This window comes from Gossypium arboreum, chromosome 13, assembly GCF_025698485.1.
Source record: "Gossypium arboreum isolate Shixiya-1 chromosome 13, ASM2569848v2, whole genome shotgun sequence".
Lineage (NCBI taxonomy): Eukaryota > Viridiplantae > Streptophyta > Magnoliopsida > Malvales > Malvaceae > Gossypium > Gossypium arboreum.
Window position 1 is genome coordinate 78,652,711 of NC_069082.1, and position 20,418 is coordinate 78,673,128.

The following is a 20,418-nucleotide window of genomic DNA, read 5'->3' on the forward strand; positions in this document are numbered from 1 at the left end:
TTCATGATTTATATTTAGGAGAGAATAAGAGATCGAAAGAAACGAGAAACGGGAAAAAAACAGAGAAAATGGGCCAAAGTACGAAATCAACACGGCCTGGACTTCCTCACACGGGCAGACCACATAGCCGTGTCAATTTGGCAGATTTGAAGCATGATTCACACGGGCGTGCCCCTGCCAAGCCTAAGTTGAGTCCAATTCAGAAAAGGGTAATTTTGAGGGTTTTTAGGCATTCTAAATCCTATAAATATGCCTTAAAGGAAGAGAAAAAGGGGAGCACGGAGAGGAAGGAAGGAATTACTCGAAGGAAGCCGATTGATCCATCTTAGAAATTGGAGTCACCATCAAGACTAAAGATCTCTCCTCAATTTCCCTTCAGGAGTTTTGGGTTTTCTTTATGTTCTGTATTCGTTATTCTTCTGAGATGTTTTCCTTTTTAGTTATGAACCAAATCCCCTCAATACCTAAAGGGAGTGAAACCTAAGACGAATCATGTTATTATTTTCTGAATTGTATGATATATATTTAACTTGTTCCTAATTATGTGTTCTTAAATCTTGTTTTGATATCTTAGGATACTGATTCAAGATAAGCTTTTATTCAGAAGAGGAATAGACCCTGTCTAAGAGTACATTGGTCATAATTAAGCGGAGTTGTTTGCGCGCCTAGATATAGGGTGACAAGATTTTGCCGGATTAGGGTGAAACCTAATAAAAGGATCTGTAGATCGAGTTAATGCAACCCTAGAGTGTTAATTAGAGAAAAGTATCAATTATTCAATCTAGGGATTAGACAATATTAGTCTTGAATAAGGATAATAACATAACTTAGGGATCCCTACGGAACAAGTTAAATGAATAAATCGTCCGTTCGGAGCCAGAATAACAAGTACAGTCTAGGTGGATTTTTCTTTAGGTATTGTCTTAATTCAATCATTTTCCAAAAGTAATCCCCCAATTCCATTCTCTGTGAATTCTTAGATTAGTTAATTAGCTAGTTAAAACAAAACCCCTTTATTCTTAGGCTAGATAATAAAAAAACAGTCATTACTAGTACTTTTAGTTCCGTTGGGTTCGACAATCCGGTCTTCCTAAAACTATACTACTGTTCGATAGGTACACTTGCCTGCAATGTGATAATAGTTAGCTTCAAGAACGATTAATTATAAATATTAAAAACTTACCTGTCACGAAAATCACGATCAAGTTTTTGGCGCGGTTGTCAGGGAACTAAGATATTAGGAACGCTCAATTTTTATTACTTTAGCCATTTATTTTTCATGCAATTTAATTTAATTTTTATTATTTATTAATTTAGTTTTCTTTCTTTTGGCAGGTTTTTATAGTTTATAACCAGAAGAAACCCATCAGGACCACTACTTTTTGACGAAGAAATCGATAGCACAGTTCGCAGAAACCAAAGAAAAATAAGGCGAAGCTTGAGATACACAGAGAACGAGCAAGAGGACGATACTCAACCCCTAACCGAAGAGATGGCTGAAAACCAAGACAATCAGCTACCTCTTGTAATTGCGGTTAATTAAAGTCCTGCTCCACGCACTATGTATGATTATGCTAAACCTTCTTCAACAGGAACTGAATCAAGCATAGTTAGACTTGCTGTAGCTGCAAATACTTTTGAACTTAAACCTAACACTATTCAAATGATACAACAATTTGTTCAATTTGATGGTTTGCAGGATGAGGACCCCAACGCTCACTTAGCAAACTTCTTGAAACTATACGATACATTTAAAATTAATGGTTTTTCTGATGATGCCATTCATCTTCGGTTATTCCCTTCTTCATTGAGAAACAAAGCTAAACAGTGGTTGAACTCATTACCACGAGGGTTAATCACTACTTGGGAACAAATGACTGAAAAATTTCTATTAAAATATTTCCCACCGGCTAAAACAGCCAAATTACGTAATGATATCTCTTCGTTTGTGCAGATGGACTTAGAAACTCTTTACAATGCATAGGAGAGATAAAAGGACTTACTGAGAAGGTGCCCTCACCATGGGTTACCGCTTTGGCTTCAGGTTCAAACGTTCCATAATGGCCTGAATCCTTCGACTAGGAAAATAGTTGATGCAGCTGCTGGCAGAACCATCAATAATAAAACACCTGAAGATGCTTATGAGTTTATAGAGGAGATGTCACTGAATAAATATCAGTGGCAATCATGAGGACAAAACCAATGAAAACAGCCGGTGTTTATAATGTTGATTTGATTACCATGCTCTCTAATCAAGTAGAACTCTTGAATAAGAAAATTGATGGTTTTCTTAGTTCTTCACTGGCTCACCCAGTAATGCAGTGCGAAGCAAGTGGAGGTGGATCAAGCAATTCGAAATACCAACCTTATGGCCACAACATGGATAACGAGCAGTTAAATTACATGGTAATAATTCTCGATCTCAAAACAATCCATATAGTAACACTTACAATGCAGGTTGGAGGAACTACCTAAATTTCTCATGGGGAGGCCAAGGAAATCAGAGACCACCTCCAGGCTACCAATAACCACCTTACCAACAGGAAAAGAAGCCAAACCTTGAAGAGATACTCTCAAAGTTTACATCGGTGTCAGAAACTCACTTTCAGAACACCAAGACAGCACTTAAAAATCAACAAGCGCCAATCCAAGGGCTCAAAACTCAGATAGGCTAGCTGTCTAAACTGATTTTGAAAAGACGACTAGGAAGTTTACTTAGTAACACCAAATCAAAAGAGCATGTAAAAGCAGTTACACTAAGGAGTGGGAAAGTGTTAGCGGAATCTGAAAAGAAGCTAACACAAAAAGCCGTGGTAAGCTAAAGGGGGGAAAAAACCAAAAAATAGTGACAAACCAGTGTTGAAGGAATATAAACCAAAAATTGAAAAAAGACCGCATTGATGCACAATTTAGTAAGTTACTTGAACTTTTTAAGCAATTACATATCAAACTACCTTTTGTTGAAGCCATCTCGCATATGCCTACATATGCAAATTTTTTGAAGGAGCTTCTAACAAATAAAAGGAAGTTCAAGGACTTATCTACTTAGAACTCTATAAGGAGTGCTCAGCCATACTCCAAAACAAGCTGCCAACCAAACTGAAAGATCCAGGAAGTTTTACTATCCCTTACTGAATTAGTAGTCTGAGTGTAGAGAAAGCACTAGCTGATTTAGGTGCTAGCATTAATTTGATGCCATTTAAAATGTTCAAACAACTTGGTCTTGAGGAACCTAAACCTAGTAGGATGAGTATTCAATTAGCTGATAGATCTATTAAATATCCTAGGGGTATTATAGAAGACGTACTTGTGAAAGTAGATAAATTCATATTTCCTGTTGACTTTGTTGTGCTTGACATGGATGAAGATGTGGAAGTGCCCTTAATTTTAGGGCGCCCATTTTTAGCCACTGCTAGGGCTGTAATCGATGTGGGTAACGGTAAATTGGTACTTAGAGTAGGTGACGAGGAGAATATCTTTAAAATTTACGATGCTACGAGGTTTTCTAGGGAACAGGATGATTCATGTTATTTTATTGACTCTATTAATCATACTACTAAAGACTCTTTTCAGGAAATTGTACAGAAGGAGACGACGAAACTGTATTTGGCTCAAGAAGAGGAGACAGATGATGAACCTAATGAACATTCTTCAAGACAAGTAGAATATGAGGGCATTAAGATAAACGATGAACTTAAGCAAAAACCCTCTATTGAGGAGCCTCCCAAACTGGAACTTAAACAATTACCAAACCACTTGGAATACGCATTCCTTGGAAATAATTCTACATTACCAGTTATTATTGCTTCTAACTTGCAACCCAAGGAGTAAGAGGAATTAATCCAAGTATTAAAAGAACATAAAAAGGCCATAGCTTGGAAAATTTCTAACATTAAAGGAATCAGCCCTCTTTTTGCACCCACAAAATTTTGATGGAAGATGAATACAATCCGTGTGTGCAAGCTCAAAGAAGACTAAAACCCAACATGAAGGAAGTTGTTAAAGCTGAGGTAATTAAACTTCTAGATGCTGGAATTATTTATCCTATTTCAGACAGTTCTTAGGTAAGTCCAATGCAGGTTGTCCCTAAGAAAGGAGGCATGAAGGTTGTGACCAACGAGAAGTATGAATTAATCCCAACAACGACAGTCACAGGATGGAGAGTGTAACACCCTTTACCCGTATCCAAGGCCGAAACAAGTTACGAGGCATTACCAGACTTAACCATACACATAGACGAAAACTAGGCCATAAAATTTCATTTAATTCAAAAATTTTCAAACACATGTATAGACTCATATTTAAAGGCATATAACGTGGCATAAATGAGCACTTACACATCCATAATCATGCAATAACATGTCATTCACTTTAAACATATTGGCTTACCATCCTGTATATAATGTACATTCTTATATTAACTAGAACTAGACATGCTAAATCTTATTCTCATTTTATACCATCATAATGTAGTTACCAATTTGTCCATTACACATCCATATTCAAGGCAATGTTACTCATTTCCATTTAATTCATGATCCGCTGGCCTACATTTAACTTACCTGATGTATTACCAATCATTCATAACAAACAAAGCTAACTATATCATCACATCAAAACATAGGACATGGCATGATTAATTAAACTTATAAACCATAATGGATAAGGACCACATCTCATGGTCATATACGGTAACTCAATGTAGACTGGTATGTATAGTCAAAGTCATAATAATAATACATATCACAAACCAACTTCCTATACATGCCACTCACTTGATATTTCTAATATTTGAATTAATTCTCCCAAAAATGATAGTTTGATAGTGTGATTTTGCCTCCTACGACCTCCTAGTTATTGGGTACGCATAGTAGCCTGCACTTAGAGTTACACATGTGACTAATTATCCAATACACGTAGTAGCCTGCACTTAGTACTACACACGTGACCTCACAATAGATCATTCGTATCATTTCTATTCCGAAGGCTCAACCGGGAAATTCCTCACTTTCCAACATGTAACAAATTTATTCATAGTCTTTTTCAATTTGCAATTTACAACAAATAATCATTCAATAGGCAGCCACATTTCATGTGATAACAAAATATACTAAAATAAAAAGAACCGATAAATTATTTACATACAAACTTGTCAAAATCTCATCAGGTACAACCCATGTAATAGTAATTTAACATTCAATTCATGTAACAATAATTTGCCATTAAATTTCACATGACACAACAAGCATCACATTTTCCATATTATACACACCATCCATCGACTTCTCCTACACATATTAAATCATACAATTTATGCCATAACAATAGAAAATTACAATTCAAGTATGGTATTGCATTATTATTAACACACGAACTTACCTCGTATATGAAAATGGCCATTTTACCATTTTGTCCACAACTTGGTATTTTGCCGATTTTAGCCCAAATTTCAATTTTCCTTGCTCTATCATTACAAATATAGCCTAATTAGGACTCACATTATTCAAATTCACCCAAAATCATATTTTGGAAAAATTACAATTTTGCCCCTAAACTTTGTCAAAATTACATTTTTCCCCTAGGCTCGTAAATTAAACTTCATCCTATTTTCTTATGTTTTATGACATGCTGATCATTTTTACCTTCTATAGCAACATCAAATTCACTCTCTAACATGTACTTATGAATATTAGGTATTTTTACCGATTATGTCGTTTTACTCGTTTTCACGTAGAATCGCTTAGTAAAAGTTGTTTAACACAATTTCAAGCTTCATATTCTACCATAAAACATCAAAATAAATACATTTCACCTATGGGTATTTTTCCAAATATAAACCCTAGGTTAACTTATTGCTAGAATAAGCTTAACCAAGTTACCAGGATTTCAAAAATGTAAAGAACTTTAAAAACGAGGCTAAGGAGCACTTACAATTGAGCTTGGGAGTTTGAACAAACCTTAACCATGGTTACTGCTGGTAGAAACGGTTGAATGAAGAAGATGATGGCTAATTTGGCTTATTTCCCTTTGTAATTCTTTTAATTATTAGTTTACCAAAATACCCCTAACTTAAAAATATTTTATTACACCCATTTCATGTCTATTTTTGTCCAGCAATTAACCAATGGTCTAATTACCATTTAAGGACCCTCAATTTAAAATTTCATAACAATTGGACACCTCTAGTATGTAGAACTCAACTTTTTCACTTTTTACGATTTAGTCATTTTAACTAAATTAAGTGCCTGAATGTCAAAATTTTCAAACGAAATTTTCACCCAAAATCAGGGTGTTATAGAGAGTTTGTATTGACTATAGGAAACTGAATGATGCCACAAGAAAAGATCACTTCCCCTTGCTATTCATTGACCAAATGTTGGAAAGATTAACCGGGCACATGTACTATTGCTTTCTAGACGGACTCTCTGGTTACTTCCAGATCCCAATAGCTCCTAAAGATCAAGAAAAAATGACATTCACATGCCCATATGGTACATTTGCTTATCGTTGGATTATGTAATGCTCCTGCCACTTTTCAGCGCTGTATTGACTAACTCGTGGAAGATATCATGGAAATATTTATGGATGATTTCTCGGTATTCGGTAACTCTTTCCATCTCTGCCTTAAAAAATTAAAATGAGTTTTAATAAGATATGAGGAAACGAACCTTGTCCTTAACTAGGAGAAATGTCACTTCCTGGTTTAAGAAGGTATTGTATTAGGGCATAAAATTTCTAGTAAAGGGATTGAAGTAGAAAAATCTAAAATATAAACATCCAAAAAATTACCCCCTCCTAGTTCGGTTAAGGCTATAGAAGCTTTTTAAGACATGCTGGTTTTTATAGAAGATTTATTAAGGATTTTTCTAAAATAGCTAAGCCTTTGACTAAATTTCTATGAAAAATATGCCTTTTAATTTCAATCAGGAGTGTTTAGAAGCATTTAATACTTTAAAGGATAAATTAATTAATGCTCCAATCATAATTGCACCTGATTAGAACTTACCATTTGAATTAATGTGTGATGCGAGTGATTTTACAGTAGGTGCAGTATTGGGACAGCGAAGAGACAAGCATTTTCAACCTATCTATTATGCTAGCAAAACTTTGACAGCTGCATAAGAGAATTATACTACTACAGAAAAAGAATTGCTAGCTGTGGTTTTTGCATTTGATAAATTTCGATCATATCTCATATTGTTTAAAGTTGTTGTTTACACCGACCATTCTGCCCTTCGCTACCTTTTAACTAAAACTGATGCAAAACCTCGAATCATTCGATGGATTCTCCTATTGAAGGAATTTGACTTGGAAATTTAGGATAAGAAAGGAGTTGAACATCTCGCGACTGCTCATATGTCTAGGCTTGAGAAATCCAATACCAAAGAACAAGATGAAGTTGAACTAAATGATTCGTTTCCTGAAGAACAATTTTGCACTATTTCTGATTACGAGGTACCTTGGTTTGCAGATATCACGAATTTTTTAGCTACTAACATTATCCCAAAAGGGTTAACACACCAACAAAAGAAGCAATTCTTTAATGATGTGAAAAGCTACTTTTGGGACGACCCCTTTCTTTTTCGTAGATGTACAGATCAAGCCATTAGAAGATGCGTTACAAGATCAGAAATATCAAAAATATTGGAACATTGCCACTCAGGGCCAACTAGAGGACACTATAGTGGAACTAAGACCACACATAAAATACTTGAATCAGGTTTTTACTGGCCCTCATTATTCAAAGACGCTAGCAGGTACGTTACTTCATGTGACAAATTCCAACAGACAGGTAACATATCTAAACGTGATGAAATACCTCAAAACTATTTGCTTTCATGTGAAATATTTGACGTTTGGGGTATCGATTTCATGAGGCCATTCCCTAGTTCATTTAGGAATAAATACATCTTAGTAGCAGTTGATTATATGTCCAAATGGGTGGAAGCCCAAGCTCCACCTACTAATGATGCTAGAGTGGTAGCACGTTTCCTTAAGAAACTCTTCTCGAGATTTGGAATGCCTAGAGCAATTATCAGTGACAAGGGCACTCATTTTGTAATACCCAATTTGAAAAAACTCTTAAGAAATACGGAGTTCATCAGAGAACAGCCACCCCATACCATCCTCAAACTAATGGACAAGTTGAAGTTGCAAACTGAGAAATCAAACGGATCCTTGAAATAATAGTAGAATCAAACAGAAAAGATTGGGCAATGAAAGTAGATGATGCCTTATGGGCTTACAGAACTGCTTTTAAGACCCCCATAAGGACATCACCGTACAAACTTGTTTATGGAAAAAGTTGTCATCTACTATTCGAACTAAAGCATAAAGCTTTTTGGGCTATTAAATTTCTAAACCTTGATCCCGAACTTGCAGGAAAAAATAGGTTGATGTAGCTGAACGAACTTGATGAGTGGCGAGCCAATGCATATAAAAACTCACACCTATACAAGAAAGCAACAAAGCAGTACCATGACACTCGTTTAAAGCAACGAAAACAATTTGAAGTTGGAGATTTTGTCCTCCTATACAACACAAGACTCAAATTGTTTCCTGGGAAACTTAAATCACGATGGTCAGGACCTTTCATAATTCAATCTATTCTGCCATATGACACAATAGAGGTAAGTCACCCATCACACAGTACTTTCAAAGTAAATGGACATTGTCTCAAACTTTATAACGGTGAGAATTTTAAAGATGATGGGGAGGAGCTACGACTCCACAAACTGCCCTGAATAAACCAACAAGGTAACAGTCGAGCTTAGACTATAAACAAGTACTTCTCGGGAGGCAACCCGAGTACTAACGGTTTTAAATTATTTAAATTTCAATTTTTAAACATCTAGGTCACTAACAGAGTCTTTGAAGCACAAGTTCCCAACTCCACACAGCCGATCACACGGCTGTGCTTAAGGCCGTGTGACCAACACGGACGGAAACACGGTCGTGCAATACGGCCATGCGAAAACAGGGTAAAAGTTATCTTTCCCAACACGGGATGCAATAAGTGGCCACGAGCGTGTGACCTGACCGTGGTCAAATCTGCCAATTGAACACGGGCGTGCGACACGCCCGTGTCTAGCACCTGTAGACAACACTGTCAAAATAACACGGGCGTGTACAGAGCTACACGACCGTGGGAGAAGCAAATCACATCACACACGGTTGTGTAAAAATGATTATGTAGCCACATGACCCAGACCCACGAGCATGCCCGAAGGCCGTGTGACAACATCTTACTTCGCGATAAACATGGGCGGGACATGATGTAACACCCCAAACTCGGCCCAGACGTTATGGCCGAATCTAACGTGCCACATCAGAGTTGAAAACCCACGTTCCGTTTTTAGTGTTTTAAAACCCTATATTTTGTTGAGTTAACAAAGTGTATGGAAGTCGGGCACCGGTAGGTATCCGATATAGAGGAGGTGAGCCATGAAGGCTCGCTAAGTACCAAGCTCTTTAATTGGATCCAATCTGAGACATGCCCACAACCATAGTTAAACTTTGTCATATCGAGTTTAAATTTGTTTAAGTGGACGTCTTTGATAAATCGATTAATCGTGGTGTTGAGATATTTTGAAAACAAGTATCATTTTGAAAACACATCCTAAGTCTAGCCCATTTGAACAATTATCAACCAGGTTTGAAGTTATTAAAAATAAAATAATCCCGAGAAGAAATAAAAGAAAAGTTAAAATGGCCTTATTACAAAAAGTTAAAATGGCCTTATTACAACCCAAAAATAAATAATAATTAAAGGAAATTTAATGAAAACCAATGCTTGTTTAAAAGCCAAAAGACGATCACCGTGGCTACTCTGAATCCCTTCCGGCCCAAGTCCCCACATCAAGGCTCACCTGCAAGGTTAAGGAAAGGGGGTGAGTTTGGAAACTCAGTGCAACAAGCCCTTTTGAGCCCAAAACAATAACAACTGTTGGGTCTAAGCCCAAATCCAATCTCAAACATGTCTTGGGCCATAGCCCTTTTCATATTTCATATTTCATAACACCGGGCGAAGCCTTTTCAAATTTCATATTCTTGGGCAAGCCTTTATCAGAAACGGTATGGCCCATAGGCCCATTTCAATATCACATATAATGTCAATGAAAGAATGCAAACCCATCTGGGGAGACTACTCAACCCACCATCCGCTACTCTCCACCCGTACCAACCAACACACCATGTGGGGATTAACTCGACCCACCCCGCCATAACTCTCCACCGGCGACTTAGTGCTTTATCATATAACCGAGGCCTAGCCTCTTTTTAATAATCGGGCAAAAGCCCTTTTATAATCGGGCATAAGCCCTTTAATAAGCAGGCGTAAGCCCTTTTGATAATCGGGCATAAGCCCTTTTGATAATCGGGCATAAGCCCTTTTGATAAGCAGGGGCATAAGCCCTTTAATAAGCGGGCATAAGCCCTTTTCACTTCCTCCATTCATATAAAAACCCAACCCAATGCATTTATGAACATCTCGTGTGCATATCATACATATCATGTGCATATTGTGACAGCCCTAAAGTGACCCTAGTCGGAAAGCGATTTCGGGACCGCTAAACCGAGTCACTAAATTATTTGAGTATGATAGTTACTGTCTAAATATGTGAATATGCATGTGTGAAAATTTCTTAATTGAATTTTTGCTTAATTATAGGTGAATTTTAGTGATTAGGACTTATGTGAGAAAATTTAGAAATGTGCTAGGCAAATGTAAGGTGGCCTATTAATACATGTGGGAAAATGGTTGTCCTTGCATGTAAAATAACCCCTTTCCTAAGGTGAGTGGCCGGCCATGACAAGGTTATGGGCAAGGGAACATGTTTCCAACATGTTATGCTAGTGGTGTATGTAGGAAGCCATAAAATAATAGCTAACATTAAAGAAATGAACAAAAAAATGAGCATGGATGCCCCCCCATTGTGCCGTAACTAGAGAGAAAAAACAAAAAAAAAAAAAGGAAAATGCTCATTCTATTCTCCATTGCCGTGGCTTGAAGGAGGAAGAAGAAGGGAATTCTTTTGTGCATGATTTGGCTTGGTTGATGCTTAGGAAGAGGTAAGCACTTTGAAACCCTTGGAAATTTAGATGTAAATGAGGTGATTAGTTCAAGTTCTATTCATTCCATGGATTAAATTTGGTTGTTTGGAGGTTTGGTATTTGGCCAAGTAGTTGAAGCTCTTGGTACATATATTTTCATGAAAGTTGAAATTGGTTTGTTCTTAAGGGAAGGGGGTGCGAATGTGGCCAATGAAAGGCCTTGATGAACTATATATGTGGCTTGGGTTTATGACATTCGGTTAAGGGATATTGTGTGCTAGCAATGTTGGATAAATTTTTAGTAGAGTTGTGCTTAGGCATTCGGTCATTGATGAGCATTGTTGTAACCTAGTTGTAGTTGCAACTCTTAATTTTGAGATGGAATTTGTACACATAAGTTAAGTGAGTGGTTAGGGCCGAATGGGGTGTATAGAATATTAAAGACAATGTGTTTGAAAGAATAAAACGATACTACATTGATAGTATAGGTATTCGCCATTCTATCAAGGGTATAGGTGATGTTAGATCAATTTTAGCACATTCGGCCATATAAGTAAACCCATTTATGATATTGCCTTTGATTGTATAAAATCAACTAAAATGGGTGGTTAGTAAGGGTGGTTATCTAATATACGAATATGTATATGTGTATGTGTGATCGAATTATTGATAGTATAGTTGATGTCATGTATATATGTATAAATATTTGGTAAGACGGTTAAACTAGTTAATTGATTGATTTAGCTCAAGAAGCTAGAGGTGGAGAATCAAGCAAAGGAAAAGGAAAGATAATCGAGTAGTCGATTGGAAATCGTTTCATCGAATATAAGGTAAGTCATTAAGCATGTATTTGGTATTGATTTAAATGGTCATAATATCCATGCAAATTGTGTTTAATGAGATGGTGTGTACATAAAATGTATGTGTATGGAATGATGACATTGCTGAATGTATAAAAGTAGTAACTTGCGTAGAGCGTTTGGTCTCGGCACTAAGTGTGTGGGCAATAAATGGGCACGGTGACAAGATTGGCACTAAGTGTGCGGGCTTGGAAGGTATGGCACTAAGTGTGCGGGCTTGGAAGGTATGGCACTAAGTGTGCGAACTTAAATTATATGGCACTAAGTGTGCAAACTTAAATTATATGGCACTATGTGTGCGAGCTTAAATTGCATGGCACTAAGTGTGCGAGATCGTTTATTAAGCACTACGTGTGCGAATTTAATATGTATGTTCTATCGATTGAATATTTATATGGAGGTGTGATTTTATCGAGTTGAGTATGGACAGTGGAAAGAGTAAGCACCTTGAGTTCATGGCTAATAGATGCTATGTTCATGCTCGGGGTTGAGTTGGTAAGTTTAAATCTATGTGATGATTTCAATTGCATTCCCGTAAATAAGGTAACGTGGAATAGATGAAAGTCATTTGATTGCATGATTATTGCGGAAATGAGATGATGTATGGAAATGCCTCAATTACTCTATTGAATAAGTATATAAAATGTCATTGGGTGAGTTGGTATGAGATTGAACCGAAAGGTCCAAGGAACTATGGTATAGTTTGATATGGATGGGGTACCTAGCCTCGTGCATTGTTTCATGTTGTGATAATTTTATTAATGGATGGTTGTAGAATGCTTACGACTTACTGAGTTATAAACTCACTCGGTGTTTTCTTGTCACCCATTTTAGGTCTCTTGGACTCGTCTATTTTGTGTGCTCGGAGCCGTCAATGAAGTCATCACACCATGAGCAATTTTGGTATTGTCTTCTTAGTCAACCTAGGAGAACATTTGGCATGTATGGGCTATTTTGTTTTGTTGAATTTTGGGTTGTAAACTTTAAGCCATGTGAAAATGGCCTATGTGGTCGTTTGAGTGGGATGCTAGAACCTATAGCCACGGGTCTTAGAAACCTTAATTTTGATAAGGTGGCCATAGTTGTGCCATGTACGATGAATGATTAGTAAGGCCAAGGAAAGATTCATGAAATTGGCATAGTCTACTGCAGTAACTGTTGCGGACAGCAGCAGTGATATGAGATTGAAAAATCACCAAAAATAGTAGAAGTGGAATTAATTGCTAAGAAAATTATGTACTCGAATCTTGATGGGTCTATTTTCATATGGATGAAACGAAATGACCATATGAGCTGTATTTTGAGAGATATTCAAGATTTCGTGAGACAGGGCCAGAACAGTTTCTGGATCCTCTGTTTCGACTTTGAAAATTTACCATAAATTATCCAGAAACAATTAGAAGTCATGCCTTATATTCATAGATTCCCCTTTGAGTCTAGTTTCAATAGAAACAAACGGAATGAGCATTAGAGCTCTGTACGAGATGATATCCAGGTCATAATGCGCAAAGGTCAGTGTAGTCGAACCCTGAAACAGGGGTGAATTTAACTAATAAACTGTACCAATTGGCCAGACCAAAAATTCTAGAAATAAATCCATGGAAGGACATATGAGTCTAAATTCAGGGAAAATTTACGGATTTGGTTTTCGAGTTCTGGAACTCGAGATATGATTTTTAAGGTGGCAATGATGCAGTTAACTAGCCTGCCTGGAACAGAAAAAGGAAAACGAAAAAAATTTTCCAAGAGAGGAATAACTAAAGTAAGCCCGGTAACACCTCGTGGTCAAATTCGGTGACGGTCACGGGTTTGGGGTGTTACACATATCATACATGTCATGTGCATATCATACATATCATGTGCATATCATACATATCATGTTTATCAAAATCCCATGCATTAAGTTCATATTAAACCCTAGGGGTATAATGGTTATTTTTACCTAGGGGCAAAACGGTCATTTTCATATTATAAGGGTAATCTTGTAATTTTACCAAAATTAGGGTTTCCATGTTCATTAACGGTTACAAACAATTCATGGGTGCAACAGTGATTACGGCCCATTTTAGCAAAACGAGTTATTGGGCCAAAAAACCTAATAGGCCTACTTAGCCGATTACATCATCTAGGCCCATTTAGCCTATATTCCATAACGGTTTTAACAGTCTTATCATGCAATTTAACAGATTTCCATTTTCTACCAAATTTACCCAAATGGGCCCGAAAGCCTATTGGGCCCTAATTCACCCTCGAGGCCCAACTTACCGTGAACGCCAAAATCACGTCCTTACTGCTTTCCATTGTTCCCAATCATCATCTCATCGATTCTAACTAACTAGTGAGCGTTAAACTTGCTCACACGTCCTCGAAATGCCGAATTTGGCATTTGACTTTTCGGCATTTTATCGCTTTAAGCTATGAAAAGGGTTCGTTACACACGATTTGCGATATTCCTTGACGAGATCTCCTATGCGATTTGTCCTATAATCAACCACTTATAGATTAGACCATGTTATTATTAAACCAAATCGAAACTACCTATTATCATCACTTACACATTCGCCACCATCCACAATGGCCCTTGGGTTCATACCTTTGCCAAGTTGATAACTAGATTTAGTCACTCCGATGATCCAAGCTTTTCACACACTCCTCGATCGGTAGCCTTTAATCCTCACTAGCACCAACAAACCAAATAACACCAAAAACCCTTTTAGCCTTAGTCGACGAGGGTTTTCACTTTTCTTAAAGCACAAGATACAAATGGAAAGAAGGTTCAATACTTACCAAGAGATCTACTCATTGAAGAACGTTCCAAATACCTTCCTACCCCATATCCGTTGTGAATCCAACTTAAGCGTCGTGAAAATAGATCTAAATATTAATTCTGAATCACTAAAATATGAAGCTTTCGCTTTTGGAAAATATTAATCTAAGCTATTTAGAGGTTAGTACACACATTATGGGTTGAAGTTGAAACATTTCCAAAATCAATCGCCTCGATAACCACCACCGTCACTCAAACTTAACTAATCCAATATCAATATATGTAAATCCTAAGCACATCACCATACGGAACATAAGGGCATATTCGTCATTTTACCATACAGAGGTATTTTGGTAGTTTTACAAATTGAGGGTATTGCGATAATTTCACAAACCAAGGGTATTTTAGTAATTTTGTAAATCGAGGTAAAACAGTGAATTACGTAAATCAAGGGTAAAACAGTAATTCTATAAATCGAGGTAAAATGGTAATACTATAAATCGAGGTAAAAGCAGTAATTACGTAAATCGAGGGTAAAACGATAATTATGTAAATCGGGGTAAAATGGTAATTATGTAAATTAGGGGTAAAACAAGTAATTCTATAAATCGAGGTAAAATAGTAATTACGTAAACCGAGGGTAAAACAGTAATTACGTAAATCGAGGGTAAAACGGTAATTTTACAAATCGAGGGTAAAAGCGGTAATTCTTTAAATCGAGGTAAAGCAGTGAATTACGTAAATCAAGGGTAAAACAATAATTACGTAAATTGAGGTAAAAGCGGTAATTACGTAAATCGAGGGTAAAATAGTAATTACATAACCGAGGGTAACACGGTGAATTACAGAAATCGAGAGTACTTTGGTAATTTTACAAGTCGAGGGCATTTCAAGAATTGGTAAACTAAAGTATTCTAAACATGGATAACAATACGAATGGGCCTAAAGCCTATTCTCGGCCCAAATGGGCCCTGCACTCGTGTGGCCCTTTTAGCCCAAACCTAGCCACAGATATGCAATTCACCTAGCCTAGTCCAATATTTACTACACAATCAAACAACTCATCCAATTGGGCCCAGAGGCCCATTGGGCCCATATGGCCCCTTTTATCGCGGCCAAGTAGCCATCCAACAACAAGAGTAGTGATAAATACACACCGATAGGAGATGGAGTTAATCCACGCTCTGAGCACTCTTAATGACGCCCAACCCAAACGAGCACGCCATACAAATGAAAGGGATCGACCAAGAAAGGTATATTTACTCTCTTCATGGTTCCTCTATTTAAAGCCGACTTCACAACCACTCTTATATTACCTTCACGATGTGGGATCCTCCAACATTAGAGTTTAAATTCAACACCAACTCTTGCCGCCCCTGTTAGCAAAATAAATGCTCTTTGCTTGCCATGGGATTCGAACCTATGCCTCCCTTAAATGCTCCACACGCTACTTGCCACTAAGCCACAAGGCTTTTTGTGTCATATTTTATCCCCAATTAATTATAAGGTCTAAAGGCCAAAGTCCGGTTCCTTTAAAAAACAAAATAAATTGCAAGAGCCAAGGCTTGAACCCAGGCTCCCATACAACCTTAATGACACCACAACCACTAGACTACAAGCTTCCTTGTGTCATTTATTTAACACAATAATTTAAAAACCCTCATCCAAGCATCCAGGTTTTTTTCACTTAATACCAAAATTTTTGCTAAAGCCCAAGTTTGAACCCAAGATTTCTCCAACACTGTTCAAAGCCATTAACCACTAATAGCAAACATTTAATTGTTTCATTTCATTGCACAATTAAATACCTATATAAAACCTCTTTACGGACCCACACTCAAGGCCCAATACTTCTAGGCCCAAATTCGGGGTGTTACAATTCTACTCCCCTTAAAGAAATTTCGTCCTCGAAATTTCCAACTATCAACTAACCGTATTACTCAAGTCAAACCTCTATGCTTCCGCTATGCACTCTAATTAAAAATAATTCTTAGTACGACCCAGAACATCTAATTACCAAAGTAAAGAAACATTTATCAAGCACGCATACAATTCATAACACATATTTAAATAAAATAAACTTGGCGATCCAGAGCTCGATGCTCCTTGGACCCACATCTAAGACACGCTCTGTCTTCCTATGGCATTCATCCGGATGATGTCCGCTGCGATCTTCTGATTGGATAGTTTGGTCGTGCCTTAACATGTTTCACAGAACGAGGCTTGGTTTTCTGAGAACTAGAATCCTTCCTTTTCTTACACTCCAAGCACCCTGCTTGAAGCATTTCCCTAATTTCCTTAATTTTGGTATCCAATACTTCCTCTACCACTTTCCTTACTAACTCGGCCAGTGCCTCAGTACCAAGCTCCGAGTTACCGCTACCCGAAGTTGGTAGACTTTGCTTACCCTCAAAATTCATATCAATACTCTACATTGCCAGTACACATATCAATTAACTACAAAGATCTAAAAAATTTTACTATTTATTCACATGTCTTATGCAGAGATAGTATTTTAAAGTTTCTATTTTCACAGAATCATAGCCTAGCTACAGTCTCGGTATTCTAGAGTTTTTAGGGTTGCCCTAGTTATAATGTCATGATATGGTCTCAGTTCTATCTACAGTAATATCTTAATACAGTGCAATATGAGGAACATAAATACTTACAGACTTGGTGCCGGGGATTCAGTGCGCCACTTCTTTCTCAATCCATTTAAAACTCGAAAACCATGTTTTTGATCACTGAAAAAAAAAACTTTGATTTGAAAACACCCTTTATTTTGAAACTCTTGATTTAAAACAGAAAAACTTGGACCATTTTAACATATATACTCCGCAAAACATCTTTAAAATGAACTTTTCAAAAACCATTTCCAAAAATACCCTTCTTAGGCCTAAATTTTCAAAAAAAATTTAGACCCGATCCACAGCCGAGTTGTTGCAACCTAGCTCTGATACCACTAATTGTAACACCCCAAACCCGGCCCAGACGTTATGGCCGAATCTGACGTGCCACATCGGAGTTGAACACCCACGTTTCGTTTTTAGTGTTTTAAAACCCTATATTTTGTTGAGTTAACAAAGTGTATGGAAGCTGGGCACCAGGTAGGTATCCGAGATAGAGGAGGTGAGCCATGAAGGCTGCTTAAGTACCAAGCTCTTTAATTGGATCCAATCCTAGACATGCCCACAACCATAGTTAAACTTTGTCATATCGAGTTTAAATTTGTTTAAGTGGACGTCTTTGATAAATCGATTAATCGTGGTGTTGAGATATTTTGAAAACAAGTATCATTTTGAAAACACATCCTAAGTCTAGCCCATTTGAACAATTATCAACCAGGTTTGAAGTTATTAAAAATAAAATAATCCCGAGAAAAAATAAAAGAAAAGTTAAAATGGCCTTATTACAACCCAAAAATAAATAATAATTAAATGAAATTTAATGAAAACCAACGTTTGTTTAAAAGCCAAAAGACGATCACCGTGGCTACTCTGAATCCCTTCCGGCCCAAGTCCCCCCATCAAGGCTCACCTGCAAGGTTAAGGAAAGGGGGTGAGTTTGAAAACTCAGTGTGCAACAAGCCCCTTTCAGTGCCCAAAACAATAACAGCCTGTTGGGTCTAAGCCCAAATCCAATCTCAAACATGTACTAGGCCATAGCCCTTTTCATATTTCATATTTCATAACACTGGGCCGAAGCCTTTTCAAACTTCATATTACTGGGCCGAAGCCTTTACCGTAAACGGTATGGCCCATACGCCCATTTCAATATCACATATAATGTCAATGAAAGAATGCAAACCCATCTGGGGAGACTACTCAACCCACCATCCGCTACTCTCCACCCGTACCAACCAACACACCATGTGGGGATTAACTCGACCCACCCCGCCATAACTCTCCACTGGCAGCTTAGCTGCTTTATCATATAACTGGAGGCCTAGCCTCTTTTAATAACTGGGGCAAAAGCCCTTTTTATAACTGGGGCATAAGCCCTTTAATAACTGGGGCGTAAGCCCTTTTGAAAACTGGGGCATAAGCCCTTTTGATAACGGGGCATAAGCCCTTTTGATAAGCGGGGCATAAGCCCTTTAATAAGCGGGGCATAAGCCCTTTTCACTTCCTCCATTCATATAAAAAACCCAACCCAATGCATTTATGAACATCTCGTGTGCATATCATACATATCATGTGCATATCATACATATCATGTTTGTCAAAATCCCATGCATTAAGTTCATATATAAACCCTAGGGGTATAATGGTTATTTTACCTCGGGGCAAAACGGTCATTTTCATATTATAAGGGCAATCTTGTAATTTTACCAAAATTAGGGTTTCCATGTTCATTAACTGATTACAAACAATTCATGGGTGCAAACAAGTGATTACGGCCCATTTTAGCGAAACGAGTTATTGGGCCAAAAAACCCTAATAGGCCCTACTTAGCCGATTCATCATCTAGGCCCATTTAGCCTATATTCCATAACGGTTTTAACAGTCTTATCATGCAATTTAACAGATTTCCCATTTTCTACCAAATTTACCCAAATGGGCCCGAAAGCCTATTGGGCCCTAATTCAGCCCCTCGATGCCCAACTTACCGTGAACGCCAAAATCACGTCCTTACCGTTTCCATTGTTCCCAATCATCATCTCATCGATTCTAACTAACTAGTGAGCGTTAAACGCTCACACGTCCTCGAAATGCCAGAATTTCGGCATTTCGGCTTTTCGACATTTTATCGCTTTAAGCTATGAAAAAGGGTTCGTTACACACCTGATTTGCGATATTCCTTGACGAGATCTCCTATGCGATTTGTCCTATAATCAACCACTTATAGATTAGACCATGTTATTATTAAACCAAATCGAAACTACCTATTATCATCACTTACACATTCGGCCACCATCCACAATGGCCCTTGGGTTCATACCTTTGCCGAAGTTGATGACTAGATTTAGTCACTCCGATGATCCAAGCTTTTCACACACTCCTCGATCGGTAGCCTTTAATCCTCACTAGCACCAACAAACCAAATAACACCAAAAACCCTTTTAGCCTTAGTCGACAGAGGGTTTTCACTTTTCTTAAAGCACAAGATACAAATGGAAAGAAGGTTCAATACTTACCAAGAGATCTACTCATTGAAGAACGTTCCAAATACCTTCCTACCCTATATCCGTTGTGAATCCAACTTAAACGCGTGCGTGAAAATAGATCTAAATATTAATTCTCGAATCACTAAAATATGAAGCTTTGACTTTTAGGAAAATATTAATCTAAGCTATTTAGAGGTTAGTACACACATTATGGGTTGAAGTTGAAACATTTCCAAAATCAATCGCCTCGATAACCACCACATCACTCAAACTTAACTAATCCAATATCAATATATGTAAATCCTAAGCACATCACCATACTGAACATAAGGGCATATTCGTCATTTTACCATACAGGTATTTTGGTAGTTTTACAAATTGAGGGTATTACGGTAATTTCACAAACCAAGGGTATTTTAGTAATTTTGTAAATCGAGGTAAAACAATAATTACGTAAATCAAGGGTAAAACAGAATTCTATAAATCGAGGGTAAAATGGTAATTACGTAAATCGAGGTAAAACGGTAATTACGTAAATCGAGGGTAAAACGATAATTATGTAAATCGGGGTAAAATGGTAATTATGTAAATTAGGGGTAAAACGGTAATTCTATAAATCGAGGTAAAATAGT

General features: G+C 37.3%; 1 long non-coding RNA gene and 1 other non-coding gene across 2 annotated transcripts; both read right to left on the reverse strand.

The window, feature by feature from the left end:
* Positions 1-1,921: 1,921 nt before the first annotated feature.
* LOC128287194 (small nucleolar RNA R71) lies at positions 1,922-2,028 on the reverse strand. The gene has a single exon (XR_008277890.1). It is a non-coding gene; the product is annotated as a small nucleolar RNA R71 (small nucleolar RNA).
* Positions 2,029-9,779: 7,751 nt separating this feature from the next.
* LOC128286653 (uncharacterized) lies at positions 9,780-19,695 on the reverse strand. Its single transcript, XR_008277272.1, has 3 exons — positions 19,621-19,695; positions 19,464-19,507; positions 9,780-9,869 (listed from the first exon to the last, which is right to left on the reverse strand). It is a non-coding gene; the product is annotated as an uncharacterized LOC128286653 (long non-coding RNA).
* Between the last annotated feature and the right edge of the window lie 723 nt (positions 19,696-20,418).